This window comes from Sceloporus occidentalis, unplaced genomic scaffold (assembly GCF_023333645.1).
Source record: "Sceloporus occidentalis isolate IW3139 unplaced genomic scaffold, rSceOcc1.0.p SCAF_201, whole genome shotgun sequence".
Taxonomy (NCBI): Eukaryota; Metazoa; Chordata; class Lepidosauria; order Squamata; family Phrynosomatidae; genus Sceloporus; species Sceloporus occidentalis.
Window position 1 is genome coordinate 523190 of NW_028317181.1, and position 14784 is coordinate 537973.

General features: G+C 43.0%; 1 pseudogene; it reads right to left on the reverse strand.

Annotated features, from left to right (window-relative positions):
- The window catches only part of LOC149278102 (uncharacterized), a 250232-nt pseudogene that overhangs the window by 136045 nt on the left and 99403 nt on the right, over nt 1-14784 (reverse strand).

The following is a 14784-nucleotide window of genomic DNA, read 5'->3' on the forward strand; positions in this document are numbered from 1 at the left end:
ATAAAGGAGAAAATAAACAAATAGATAGATAGATAAAACTTTCATTTCTATCCCACTTTTCTGTAGATAAACAATCAACGCGGCTACCACTTGAAAAATCCATATACAAAAGTGTACATAAAATTTCCAACCCCCCTCCTTAAAAAAGAATTAAATATATTATGACGAAAAGACTTTTGTTTTTTGTGGGTTTTTCGGGGGGGGGGGGGCTATATGGCCATATTGTTAAGGAAAATGCAACATGGGACATACAGTAGAAGAAATAAAACATGTATGTGAAAGTCACAATGACTAAGCAAGAGCAATTAAGAAGCCACACAGGTGAAAAAGCTAATGTAATTTAGAAGTCTTGAAAGTCAAGGACAGAATTATAGAATGTACAATTGGAAACACCTGAGATTCATTAAGTGTACAAGGTGAAATGATGAAATCATTAATTGTGGGTTGAACTATGTGAACCAATCAAAATGAGTGTACACACCCACTGGGTGGAAACTGACTAAGTGGGTGGTGTTTGACAATGGCTATAATAATTGCTATGTTTGCCAATGTATTTTGTGGAGTAGATTGGAGTGTTTTGGGTAGTTGGAGTAGTTTTGGAGATATTGGAGATTGTAGCGATTGTGAGGGCATATAGTATTTGTATATAATAGAATAAAGTAGATCTTTTATATAAGACTACTGAGTTGTCTGGTGTCTTGAGTCAAGAGACAAGAGCCAGCAGGATCCTGAAGAAGTGTGAAGACTTCTGTGGAAGCAAGAGTGAGAAGGCTTGGAGAGTTGGTCAGGGTCTTCAGCCTATTCTCTGCAACTCTGCTGCTTTAGAGCAAAGCTTTAACCACTGGCCAAAACTGGTCAGCGCCGGTGCGTAACAAGGTGGTGAGTTAGAGCCAGAGGTGAAGAGCTACAACTCCCATCATCCCTGACACATATTTCTAGAAGAGTTTCTTCCTGATGTTTTGCCAGCGTCTGTGGCATCTGGCATCTTCAGAGAGGGCTTGTCATATGTAATCTATCATCTTTATGTTAATTCATCTAAATCCGTGCATAGCTTAACATATTCTTATCGTTTGATGTATATACCTCTTCTTTAAAATTTAATTCCTTTCAACTTTCTTACATATAATAAGCAAGCATCTAAATTAATTAGTGGTGTTAGTGTGCATATGCTAAACCAATTAATCGGTGCCATCCTTTTGACACTTGAGTGGTATCTGCCCAACTTAGAATCAGTTGAAAACAAACCGAAACAACAACAAAGGCATAACAATAGATTATTCATTATACTCTTTCCAGTTGTTTTTGCTCTATTAGTCCTTATTCTTATAAAAATTCATTAATAACATCCAGTCTTTATTCCAGCCTTCTTTCCATGTTACTTTTATTAACAATGTTAGTTTGTAATTGTAATTTTTATACTCTTTGGTGTTTTTATGATATGTATTTTAGACATGATTGCCACTGTATGGAGATTTTTGGTTCTAATCCCGCTTATTCTTATTCTTCTTATTCCTATTATTAGTCTATCTAAATCTATCATTTCGATGCTTTTTTGAAACCATTCATCTTGTGTTGGTGTTTCCTTTTGTTTCCATTTTTTGCATATGTAATTCTTGCAGTTGTAATCAGATATAAAATAATTTTTTAAATGCGTTCTTTCATCTTTTTCCTCTTTTATATTTAACAAAAAACTTTCCGGTTTGAGTTTAATTTGAATTTGTAAAGTCCTTTGTATAGAGCTGTGCATCGTTGTTTTCCAATACTTAATTGCAGTTGGGCAGGTCCACCAAATATATAATAATAAAATAATAAAATTTTATTTCTATTCCACTTTTCTGCGATGATCAAAGCGGCGTACAGATAAAATTCCAATACAAAATTACAACATAACAATAAAACAATTCATATTAAAACTATTACACAGCCATCCAAAAACATTGCAAGTCCAAAAACATTGCAAAAGCCGTTACCAATCGAGGGAAAGGGCACAATATCCCATCTCATGGGGGGAAGGCTTGGTGAAAGAAAAGGGTCTTAAGGGTCTTTTGGAAGAGATCCATGGAGGTGGTGGAATGGAGCTCGTCAGGAAGGTTGTTCCACATTTTTGGGGCCGAGATGGAAAAGGCCCTTTGCGAGGTCACTGCATATTGCACATTTGGGACCTTCAACAAATTCTTCCCGGCCGACCTGAGAGTGCGGGGCGGATTATATGGGGAGGAGGCGGTCCTCTAAGTACCCTGGGCCCAAGCCATTTAGGGCTTTATAGGTAATTACCAACACCTTGTATTGCGCCCGGAAGCGAATAGGCAGCCAGTGAAGATCTTTCAAGATAGGTGTTATGTGGTCTGCCCAGGAACATCCAGTGACCAATCTGGCAGCCACGTTCTGCACTAATTGAAGCTTCCGGGTTTGGTACAAGGTTTGCCCCATGTAGAGCGCATTACATAAATCCAATCGAGAGGTTACCAGAGCGTGTACTACAGTTTCAAGGTCCCCCCGGTCCAGGTAGGGACGCAGCTGGCGTATCAGCCGAAGCTGATTACAGGCGCTTCTGACCGTTACAGTCAGTTGGAGCGACGAATCAAGAAGCACTCACAAGCTGCGAACTGAGTCCTTCAGGGGGAGTGTGACCCCATTCAGGACAGGTGGACAGATTCCACTATCTGGACCCAGGGAATCTATCACTAGTACTTCCGTTTTCTCTGGATTCAAGCTGAATTTGTTTTTCCTCACCCAGCCTATTACCGACTCCAGGCTGGCATTTAGAGGAGAGATGCCATCCCTAGTCACTGCATCAGTCGGAGACACAGAGAAGACTATTTGGGTGTCATCAACGTACTGATAACACCGCGCCCCGTGTCTCCGGATGATCTCTCCCAGCGGTTTCATGTAAATGTTAAATAGCATGGGGGACAGAATGGCTCCTTGAGGGACACCAGATGTAAGGCCCTATTGTCGGAGCGACAGTCCCCCAGCTGCACCATCTGGAATCTACCTGAGAGGTAGGAACGAAACCACTGGAGCACAGTGCCCCCGATACCTAACTCCCTCAGGCGTTCCAGAAGGATACCATGGTCGATGGTATCGAAGGCCGCTGAGATGTCCAAAAGCACTAACAGGCACACGCTCCCCCTGTCCATACCCAGACGGATATCATTGACTAAGGCGACCATGGCAGTCTCAACTCCATAGCCTGCCCGGAAGCCGGTTTGAAATGGGTCTGTTTCATCTAAGATCGATTGAAGCTGGAAGGCGACCGCTCTCTCGATCATCTTCCCCAAAAAAGGCAGCAGCGACACAGGCCGATAGTTGTTATGTATCAGGGGGTCTAAGGAGGGCTTTTTTAGCAGAGGTTTAACAACTGCTAATTTCAAGCTAGATGGAAACCGGCCCTCACTAAGAGATGTATTAATTATGCTGTGCAGCATAGATGCTACCGCTGTTCCCCCCTGAGCTGCCAGCCATGAGGGGCAGGGCTCAAGAGAGCATGTTGTCTTCCTAACGCTTCCAAGAATCTTGTCCACTTCCTCAGTACTCACAAACTCAAAGTGATCCAGTTTAATAGAGTCCACGGAAGCTCCGGACACCTCTCTTATAGGTTCTGAAGAAATACTGGAGTAGAGATCCTCCCTTATCCGAGAGGTTTTATCCACAAAGAAGTTGTTAAATTTGTCACAACAGGCTTTTGTTGGCTCTAAAATAGGGTTCAGGGAGGGGGGCAATTGTGTTAGTTCCCTCGCTACCCTGAACAACTCTGCCGGACGCGACTCTGCGGACGCAATACGTGCAGCATAGAACGAATGCTTTGCTGCACTTATTGCCACTCCGTAAGCCTTCAAAAGAGACTCAAGGAGTGTCTTGTCAGCTAAGTGATGATGATATAATGCTCCTTCCTGATTGCCACATTTCCAACAGTTGTTACTATTTTTGCTAATCTCTTTGGTGATAAATGCCATCTGTGAAGCATTTTATAAAAGTCTTCTTTCAGGTCCGTTGAGAGAGTGAATTTTAAATCTTGACCCCGGGCTCTTTCCCATTTTTCAAGGGTTATTGGGTGACCTACATTTCCAGCCCCACTTGTCATGCTTTCTTTGATTGTTTCTTATTCTAACTCTTACTTTAAAAGTAATTTATACAATTTGGAGATGGTTGATTTTTCTGAGTGTAACAAAATCTTATCTAATTCATTTTCCTCTTTTTCAAAACCTTCTAGTTGTAAATCCATCTTATATCTTTCCCGTAATTGTCTATATGGGAACCAATGGCAAATATAACCTTTGTTTTTTAATTCTTCATTTGATTTTAGCCTTCGTGTTTTATCTTCAACATTGATTAGCTCTTTATACGTTAGGAATTCTTTTGAATTCTTAGTACACATATATAATCATATATTTCCAAACCAGGAGTCCCCAAACCACTTCTTTCTTATTTTCCATTTGAATCTTGGTTTTTTCTTCTGCCAAATAAATTTTGCAAGATGAACTTCCCAATCCTTAAAAACCTTTTCATTATAGATTAGAGGTAAATTTTGGAATAGGAACAGTAATTTTGGTAGAACAGACATTTTTATTACTGAGATTCTTCTAATAATGATAGGTTTGAATTTTCCCATTTTATAAAATCTTCTTTTATTTCCCCCCAAATTTTAACGTAGTTGTTATCAAACAATTCAGAATTCTTTTTTGTTTGTACAATTCCTAAATGTTTGATTTTTTTACCGATTTGAAAGTTAGATATTTGTTGTATTTCTTTTCCTTCTTTTTTGGATGTGTTCATTATTAGAATATTTGTTTTAGACTTGTTAACTTTTAGTCCTGAGTATTTTCCAAATTCCTGAATTTCTTCTATTACCTTTTTCATATTTTCCTTGGGATCTTCTATATTTATAGCCAAATCGTCTGCATTCGCCTTTATAGGGACGGCAGGAGCTAGTCCTCCTGGGCCTCAGTCTTCTTCCTGGCAGGATGTGTCTCTTCCAGCAGCGAACATCTGCATCTAAGCATTCCTTTTCTTTCCCTTTTGTGTGGGTTATGTGCCTTTCTATAGCCCTCAGCATTCCTGAGGGGGTCGTATCTGCCTCCCCCCATTCCTATCTTGGGAGGGCATGTTGGGGGAAGAGACCTTGGGCTGGCTGGGGGGGCTATCCCCATTGGCTTGAGACCACAACCCCAGAGCCTCAACAGCCACCATCTGCCACCTTCTTCAGTGATTCAGCCAGGGGAGAGGTTCACTCTTGGAGTGACTGAAAAGGTCTGTCCCATCAGGCTCCCTTCCCAGCCCTGACTGGGGTCCACAGCATCAAAGCCTCAAGAGACAACTTCTTAAATGACGATTTCAGGATCTCGGCCAAGGGAGAGGTTCAGAGATAGATCCCTTCCCTCCGCTGGCCGGCCGTTCAGAGTCAGGGTCTGAGAGGTGAGCCTGCTGACACTCACCCCCCAGTGATGATTAGCCCTGGGCCCTTTCCATCCTTCCCCAACACCTCTCCAACAGTTGGGTTAAACTTCCCTGTGTTTACAGGAGGTTTTTTATTTCATAACTCCCCCTTCCTTCCTGATGAGCCCAGGAAGAGCTGGCTCTTGGCCGAGGGGAAAGGACCCCTTTCTCCAGCTTCAGACCCCAGTTCCCTTGGCCCGACGGCTGGGATGAGAGAGAGCCTGCTTGCTTGCCCTAGTCGCAGCAGCAGCAGCAGCAGCAACACCCCTCTGAGACGGGCTGGTCAAGCCTCTGTGCCTGGACTTGGTCAGGGACGCCTCGGGGTTTTTGCTGCCATTTACAACAGCGGCTGTTCAAGCAGCTACCTTCATTTCATGGCCTGCTAACGGGGGCCACCATGACCACATGGCAATCTATGGGGGCAGCCATTTTGGGCCACATGGCAATTTATGGGGGCAGCCATTTTGGGCCACATGATGGTCAGCTAGGGCACCACCTTCTGGAAGATCAGAGAACTCCTCCTTCATGCCATGGTGCTTTCCCCTGTTTTTCCACAGGGCCTTTTCTGCTGGTCAGATGCTACTTCTCACTAAGTTTTTAATTACAAGTAAGCTATTTCCTTGGCCTAGGCTTACTGATCGGACACAAGGCCTTCATCAGAGTCAGTGAGATCTTGGGGAGGTCACACTCCCTTGCCTCGGAGGTCAGCTAGCTTCCGACCTGATATATTTGAGTCATCTATCTATCTATCTATCTATCTATCTATCTATCTATCTATCCCTGCTGGTCTATCACTGGATTCGATTAGGGCCTATGGCCTCACCTACCTGGCCATGCCTAATCCTATCCAGTCTATGAGCTACATGATTGGGCCTCACTGGCCCCTGATTTAAACCACTTCGAGGTGTAGATGCAATTGCCACTTCGACATCACAGTCAATGACCACCCCCAGGTTGCCAGCTGGCTGTGGTGGGGCAACAACTGTGTTTTTGGCGCTACCAGTGCCCTCCTTATTATGAGACACCCTATCCCAGTCTCTTCAGGTGATCAGAGCTGGTAGATCTATCGGGTTTCAGCCCTTCGTCCTCCTTGGACAAGGAGCCTCACATTCCCCTTCTAGGGCTGTTGGGTCATCTGGTTCCCCCTCTAGGGGCCCTTATTATAGTTTGGTCTCAGGTCTCCCTAAGCTCCACAACATCGTTTGTGTTTCATAGATGGAACATACTCCCTCGGAGGGTAGTTATCCCCCTCCTTGAAGGTTTTTTTAACAGGCTGGATGGCCATCTGTCAATGATGCTTTGACTGAGAGTTCCTGCATGGCAGAATGGGGTTGGACTGGGTGGCCTTTGGGGTCTCTGGCAACTCTAGGTTTTGTGATTCTATGACCAGACTCTCTGATTTCGCCTCGTCAGTAGATTGCTGCTGGCCTCCATTGAGGCATTCCAGACCCTGTCTGGGGACTATCATATCCTAGACCACCACCTCAGTGATAAATAGGACCTATCTCCAGTGTTACATATCCCAGGAGTCACCTTCTGGCCACCTGGATAGCCAAGGCCTTTTAGGTCACCTGGGCCCCAGGCTTGACTCCAGAACTTAGGCTAGAGAGCTTACAGGTCAGGTGTGACTTCATGTCCGCAATCAAATTTCAGTCGGGCTTTAGCTACAAGTCAATTTAAGCCTGGCCCTCTCAAGCTGGCTATTATTCCTCCCTCTGGACTACTGGCCATTGGGCGGGGGCTTGTTTTGGGCCATATATATATATATAGACTAATATATAGAGATTATATGTTTAGATATACTGTATATAGATATAGATATATGTCGATATATCTATATATAGCCATTATATAAGATATAGCTATAGACTTCTATACACACTTCCTTAAGGGTCGGCTCCCATGCAAGACTGTTCCCCTTAGGTCTCAGGGTTGCTTTGTTCTGAGGGTTTGTGGGCTATCTGTGGGCATAGCCTTGAGCCTATTTAGCCTCTGATTTGGGTGGCCAGTTGCTCTCACTGTTTGTTGGTTTGAGGTGCCCAGGTTGACCATTCCTCCTCTTGTCAAGGGGCCACTCAGGTCCACTTCACCACCACCTAGACAACACCTGTTTCTTTGGGTGACCACCTCCTCACTTCTGGGCCTGTTTATATATCTATAGATATAGATAGTGATATAGATATTAAGACAAAACAAAAAAAAAAGCCTGGAGGTTGAGACCTTAGTCCAGTCTGAGGCTAGACGATGACCACACCTCGCTCTTTGTGGCCTAATGGTTACAGCCACTTGAGGGCCATTCCCTGGCTGTCAGGGCTCTGTCACATCCGCTTGCGAAAGCCCTATGTTTATGACTAATGTTGATTATACTGATATGCTTATAACATTTATGTTTATACCTGGTCTCCCCGGGTGATCAATGATGCCTGAACTTCACCGCTGACATCAACCTCCGCCACCACAGGCCTTTCCTTGTGGCTGCTATCAGTCCTATTACACTTGTTAAGCTTATGGTTTTCCCCAGAGATTCATCAATTGCTCTCCTGCCTGGTCGACTGTCAGGTGAGTCATCCTCATTTCACCAAGATGGACATGATTATACAAGGGATGCTCCGGCAACAGGGGCATCACGAGTCCCTTTGAGTCCTCCCAGGCGGCCCGACCTCCCTCCCAGGCTTCCTGCTGATGTGGGTCCCTTGGCTTGGACTGATGTCTTCAGTGTCAGGTCTCTACAGGACGTCTCCTGTCTTGCTCTGGGGTTATGTCTCTCAATAGCCGTGCTTCGTATCCCTGTCCGGTGGGCCTCCGGGTCCACTTTTGTTTTTAATAAACTTTATTGTATTAACATGTCGATACATACAACAACTAACAATCTTTCCATTATTGTCAGCATAATGTTATTTCCTGTCTCATCTTTATAACACATGTACACACCCACACCGACCCTAACAAAGAGACTAACACCATAAAATAGAATCCTTACTTCCGTAGTATAACACTCATTTTGCTTGTTTGTTACTGCATTGTAATTGTCACCTTATATTATCAATATTTTTATTTTTCGGTAACTTCAGTATCCATTACTCATTGGTAGTTGACGTCTCCCTATTCTTATCCTTGTTAAATAGATTTCATACTTCCGAATCTACATTCCTACTATTTCCAGTCTCTTCCCATTGTTCACCACAAAAAACCTTTACAGCCTCCCATTCTTTCTCTGTCTTTCTCTCATCTTTCCCGTGAATAATTCCGGTCAATCGGTCCATTTCCATCATACCATGCAATTTCACTAGCCACTCGTCAACTACAGCTACCTCATTCGAGGTCCAAGAGTCATCTTGCTGCCATTACCATCTATAGAATTTTCTGCCAATGGATAGCTTCTGTTTTTCTTGGGATCTTATTCGTCATGTTCAAAAGATATATTTCAGGAGTTTGTTCGAACTTTATGCCTAGAATCTTAGTTATCGCCGAGTGTATTTGCTGCCAGTCTTTCTTTACTTTTGGGCATTCCCACCATACATGGTACCATGTTCCTTTGGCTTTTACACATTCCCAACATTGGTTGCTTTGGCCTTTATGGATGTTTGCAATCGTTGCAGGCGTTAAGTGCCATCTAAATTCATGGAGATTTTGACACGCGGAGAATTTCAATGTGATTTTCCTGGCGTGTTGCCAACTTTCCAATTCGAAAGCTCTTCCGATATCTTTGGCCCAATGGATCATGGGATTCTTCACCACTTCTTGCTCCAGTTTCCTTTGTAATAATATTTTATAAAGTTTAGATGTCAGTTTGTTCTTGCCTTTCAGTAATATGGGATCTAGTTCAGAATAATCTGTTTCAAAGTTTTCCTTTTCCTTATCCACTTTAAATCTTTGTGTCAGTTGGGAGTATAAAAACCAGTGTTTTTGGGTCTCCGTAGGTGTTATGTCTCCAATCTCTTTTAAAGTACAGTTACCTGCAGACTTTTTAACCAGTAGGTCTTCATATCTCAGCCAGGTAGACATTTGCGATCTTCCAAAAAGGGCTTCGTGTGGCGAAACCCATCCTGGTATTTTTCTATAGAACATTGATTTTACCTTTAGCCAGGAAGGTAGGATGCATCCGGGTCCACTTTTAACTCGGCCTTGCGCTGACCCCCACAGACTCAGTCCCAGAACTACAACTGGTTAGATCTGTGGTCAGTCAGGAGGGTTCTAATTGTCCATGATTGGCCTCTGCTTTAGGCTGCCACCTGCTCCTGTCCATGCCAGTCTAGGGGCCTTGATCCTGGATAGCTTATTAGGTTTGCCTAGGGATTCTTGGCTAGACCCTGATTGGGTCTTTAGCTTTGTTTGTCGAGACTGCAGCTGATATAAAACCAGGCTGCTGCTGTTCCCCAGAGGTGATAGATGCTTCCTGGCCTTCTACAAGCCCTTCTTTTACTCTCACCTACAACTATACCTTTAGGTAATCTGATGAGGTCACAGGCAGGGATGTAGCCAAGGGGGGTTTGGGGGGTTTGGACCCCCGCTTCAGCCCTGGGGACGTTCAAGCTCCGTCCTCTCTCCCTCCTCCCCTCCATCAAAACCACAGAGAACTGGGAGAGGGAAAAGGGGAAAGACCAAACAAAAGTTGCAGGCTCAGAGAGAGAGAGAGAGAGAGAGAGAGGGAGGGAGGGAGGGAGGGAGGGAGGGGGAGTGGGCCGGGGTCTCTCCCTGTGCTTTCTTTCCCTTTCTTTTCCTCTCCATCCCAGTCCTTCCACTCCTCCTCCTCCTCCTTCTCCTCCTCCTCCCCTGTGCTTTTGCCAGAATAAAAGTCTCTTCCTGGGGAAGGAGAGTAGGAAGAAGAAGGGAAGGAAGACAGGAAGGAAGGGAAAAAAAGAAGGAAGAATGAGAGACACGGAGGGAGGGAGCACTGAAGAAAAGAAGGAAAAGGAAGGAAGGCAGAGGAAGGGGAGAAAGGAAGAAAGAAAGAAAGAAAGAAAGAGGAAGGAAACTTCTAAAAGGAAATATAAAAGAAAGAAAGGGTGACTTCTAACTTTCCTTTCAGCAGTTGTCTCTATATACAAAATAGTTAAATAATAATAATAATAATAATAATAATAATAATAATAATATCCCTTACCCAAAATGCTGAGGATTAGATGTATTTTGGATTTTGGAGTTTTTCAGAGTTTGGTATATTTAGATATGTCTAATGGGATATAATGGGAGATGGGATTATTGTTATTATTATTATTATTATTATTATTACCCTTTATTTATGATAAATAAATGATGAGAGTAGTGTCAGGAACATCGAGGAGGGACCATATTACTCCAGTATTGAAGTCCCTCCACTGGCTGCCTATTAGTTTCCGGAGCCAGTACAAGGTGTTGGTTATCACCTTTAAAGCCCTAAATGGCTTGGGTTCAAGCTATCTCAGGGACCGCCTCCTCCCATACAATCCTCCCCACAGACTCCGCTCCTCTGGGAGGAATTTGCTGCAGCCTCAAAGAGCTAGGCTTTTGGCTACCTCCCAGAGGGCTTTTTCTGTTGTCGCCCCCAGATTGTGGAAGGACCTGCCGGACGAGATCCGTCAACTGACATCTTTAGACAGCTTTATTTTTATTATTATTATTATTATTATTAAAAACTAATCTTTACATATATATATATATATATATATATATACACACACAAAAAGAACACATTAACACTGCTCAACCATAATCTTAGTTACATCTCCTCTCTTCCCCCTCCCCAAAAAGAAAATAATATGCAAACACTGAACATCCGGAATCAAAATCCTCTCTTTTGTCTTGTAGAAATTTATTCTATTTTCCAGCCTATTCCATTCGAATTCTATTCCCTGATTCATGGTCAGTTTTTCCTACTTCATCTCTCTACAATGTTCCATTAACTGTTACTGTTGATTGAACAGATCTATGATTTTTTCTCTCTATCATTTATCTTATTTCCCTATTATATCTATATTGTCTGGGGAAACCAGGCCTCCCCTTCTTTCTATCCTCCAGGGAGGCTTTCATTACATGTCACCAAAGGACCAAACACTAGTGAATTAAACATCTCTGAGATAGGTAGGAAAATTTATCTCATTATCCTAATACTTTCTATCTTCTTTCTAAAGAGTTGAGACCAGACACAACACTTAATCTTAGTCATAAGTTCAAGGAGCCTTGACCCTATCCCCTTCTCAATTTGCCTTCTTCAAGACGGCTCTCTTCCGCCAGGCCTTTCCGGGATGGAGAACCCCGGCCTCAGGAACTCTCTTCTTATCCTCCCTGGAAATGCCACCATAGTTTATTGTTTTGGTTTGTTTTTGTCTTGTAATGTGTATGTGTTAATGTTCTTTAATTTGTTGGTTTTAATTATAATTGATTTAATAATTTTTAAGGGGGGAGTTTTGATGTATAATGTATTGTATTTTATTGCTGTTAGCCGCCCCGATTGACCTCAAAGGGGTGTGATATAAATAAATTGTATTATTATTATTATTATTATTATTAAGCGCTGAAAATTTACACAGTGCTGTACATACAATCTTTTTAATTGGATGGTTCCCTTAAAATCCATGTATGTTTCATATGCATCTCATAGACATAGGCTGAAGGTAATTTAATGCACAATATTTTCAAAATAATGTTGTGCTTCTGCACACTGAGCTTCAGCAAAACCCTGAGACCACTATGCCGACTTGTATCATTCAATAATTCTGTAATTGATCTAAACCTCCAGGATTACCAGGTATCCTTGAGTTGGGGTCAGACCAGATGCTCTCAGGGTCAGTTTGGGGTTTTGGAAGTCCAGAGAAAGGAGACTCGGACTCTACTCTGGACATTTCTCCTGAGAATGGACTCATCTTTTCAAAAACACTCATTTCTGGATTTTTGCAACAACAAAAAAGAGGAGGGTCTGTGATGCAAAAAGCAAGAGGCTTCCTTCCAGCCTTGTTTCTTCTCTTTTTTAAAAGACAAAGAGAATAAAATGCAGTTAGCTGGCCCCTTTTTAGCATGTCAATGCTTTGATGGAGAGTTCCTGCATGGCAGAATGGGGTTGGACTGGATCAGGGCCCTTCTTGAGGTCTCTTCTGACTCTAGGATTCTATGATTAATTAATTAACATACGGAATCAATCTAAGTGGGTCGCCAATTCAAAGTCGGCTGCAAAGGTCTGGGCCTCTCTGCTCTCCTGCCTTGGAAGCAAAGTCCATTGGAAGACCTCCTCTTTGCAAGGCCTTTTTATTTTCCTTATTTTTGCCTTTTTAAAGGGGTTTCCTCCAAATTCTGCCATATAATGAATCGTGGCTGTGGAGTCCTAGTGGTCCTGCTCCAGGCAATGCTAGACTGCGGGTCCCATCATCCAGCAGCACCACAGACTGCTGGGAACTGCAGTCTAATAAGGCTGCACACTGCAGAAATAATCCAGTTCGACACCACTTTAATGCTATGGGAAATCCTGGGATTTGTAGTATGTTGTGCCACCAGAGTTCTCTGACAAAGAAGGCTAAATGTCTCACAAAACTACAATACCCAGATATTGTTGTTGTTGTTGTTATTATTTTCTTATATCCCATGGACTCAAGTTGGCGATTTTGCATAGCATTAATCTATAGTATGTCTTTCTACAATGTAGATGGAGACCCCCATTACATAATTTGTTTGGGGATGCTTTGACTGGGAGTTCCTGCATGGCAGAATGGGGCTGGACTGGATCAGGGCCATTCTTGGGGTCTCTTCCAACTCTAGGATTCCATGATTCTATAGCCCTCTCATCCGACTGTGATTTTAATTGTTTTTAAATGTATAAAGGCATAAAGTCATAAAGTCTTATAATGAAACCCATGCACTGATGGACTATTGCACTATAATTTTGTATTGATTGATTTTATATCCTGCCTTCCAAGGTATAATGTCTTGGAATTTAAAATTATGATAGATAGATAGATAGATAGATAGATAGATAGATAGGTCTTGGAATTAAAAATTGTGTGTGTGTATAAATTTACAGCGCTTTATAAATAAAGGTTAATAATAATAATAATAATAATAATAATAATATGTGTGTCTTGGAATTAAAAACCCCTCTTGAAGTTGGAATGAAATGTTGTGTGGATGGAGCCTGGGTTCTTAGCTCAGCGCAGAGGTTGGAAGGCAGTGTCTCAAAGCATGAACAGAGTGTCTTTGAGCATGAACAGAGTGGCTGCTGCTCATTGCTTGAGCAGCTGCGCTTTGCTTTATCGAGCTGAAATTATCTGATGTAAACGCCTTCAGAGGAAGGACTCAGTTTGCATCTGCACTGAAGAAATAATCCAGTTTGATGCCACTTTAACTGCCCTTGGCTCCATGTTGTGAAATGCGGTGATTCAGATAAGTAGAGATAGCTTCTAGACACATAATCTTATGCTTTAATGGACTGTCATGAATGGGTGTAGTGGACAAGGATTGGAGGGAGGTTGCAGAGGGGAAGTCCAGTGGGTTAAACTCTCACATATATACACATATACATAGATAGATAGATAGATAGATAGATAGATAGACAGACAGACAGACAGACAGACAGACATGATGGATCTTAGGGTAACAACACCTGTATCTAAACCTCTCAGGGAAAGGCCTTCTGGGAAGGAGTTGCTGCCACCATGCGCTATGCTCAGGATGATCACATATCGGGAACTGTCAGCTGAGAGCAGCAAGCAATTCCCGCCAGTCAGGCAGTTTTATGACAGGGTGATGTTTAACAGATACCCTCAATTCCGGTATCCATGGAGCTCTCAAGGCAGAAGAGACTAGGAACCAAATGGTGCTTTCGTTAGGACTCCTTTAATGTAGAATCTCCCCAAAAAAGAAAGAGAGAGAGAGAGAGAGAGAGAGGATGGTGGGAAAGGAGAGGCCCTGCTCCAGACTTCCTCTTGGACTGCAGCCCCCAGCATGCCCCACCCATCCTGGCTCCAGGAGAAGTGGATTCTTGGTGCTGTATTCCCCTCAGTGCTCCCCCACTGACTCAGGGCACCTTCCTCTTAGAATCATAGAATCATAGAGTTGGAAGAGACCACAAGGGCCCTGATGCAGTCCAACCCCCTTCTGCCATGCAGGAAATCCAAATCAAAGCATCCCCGACAGATGGCCATCCAGCCTCTGTTTGAAGACCTCCAAGGAAGGAGAGTCCACTCCACTCCGAGGAAGGAGTACATTCCACTGTCGAACAGCCCTTACTGTCAGGAAATTCCTCCTAATGTTAATCTGGAATCTCTTTTCCTAGAGCTTGCATCCATTGTTCCATGGGGTCCTAGTCTCTGGAGCAGCAGAAAACAAGCTTGCTCCCTCCTCAATATGACATCCCTTCAAATATTTAAACAGGGCTATCAT